At 37.5% G+C, this 751-nt stretch overlaps 1 non-coding gene across 1 annotated transcript; it reads left to right on the forward strand.

Annotated features, from left to right (window-relative positions):
• Positions 1-314: 314 nt before the first annotated feature.
• LOC124889924 lies at positions 315-425 on the forward strand. Its single transcript, XR_007048836.1, has one exon. It is a non-coding gene; the product is annotated as a small nucleolar RNA R71 (small nucleolar RNA).
• The last annotated feature ends 326 nt before the right edge of the window (positions 426-751 follow it).

Consider the following 751-nt stretch of genomic DNA (forward strand, 5'->3'; position numbering starts at 1 on the left):
ACAGCCTGTTGAATTCTATTAATTATGGTTACAGGTTGTGTAACCCCCAACTTTTCATAGCTTATCTAATTCTTCAAAGCAGCAAGCTAAGCTGATAAGGAAGTAAAATAGTCCACCTCCAACACACCTACAACTTTCTCTGTAACATTTCTTGAGTTTGAATTCCACTCAAGATTCCCTTGAGCAACCCGGTTCAACAAAGTATATAGCTTATCATACATAAACTCCAAAGCTTGACCACATGCAGCTGAATATAGCAAAATTTTTGTGTTATGGTCAAGTGCCTCAACAATAGTGTGAGCTAATAGCTCATTAGACTGTTGATGATGTGGACAGTCTTGAAAAAAAGCTTTGAACCGCTCCTACGCATGATATAAATTCTCATTTTACTTTTATTTGAAGCACACAATCTCACTACAAAGTCTCGCAGTCTTTCTAGATGGAAAGAATCAAATGAAGAATTTCTGAGCTAAGTCATCCCAGGTTGTGATTGAACTTGTCGGCTCAGCGTTGAATCACTTCTTTTCTTCCCCTAATAGTGAAAAAAGAAATAGTATCAGCCTATGATAATCAGTTGACACACCCGTAGGGATGAATATGTCACTGATCTCTAAAAAGTTCTGCAAATGGACTTATGGATCTTCATATGAAAGCTTGGTAATTTGTCTATTGTTGATCAAAAGATGCCCCATATTCTGTTTCAGCTCAAAATTACCTCTAGCGTCCAATTTCTGGAAAGGGGAGGTCAGAT

Source organism: Capsicum annuum, chromosome 12 (assembly GCF_002878395.1).
Source record: "Capsicum annuum cultivar UCD-10X-F1 chromosome 12, UCD10Xv1.1, whole genome shotgun sequence".
In the NCBI taxonomy this organism is placed as follows: domain Eukaryota; kingdom Viridiplantae; phylum Streptophyta; class Magnoliopsida; order Solanales; family Solanaceae; genus Capsicum; species Capsicum annuum.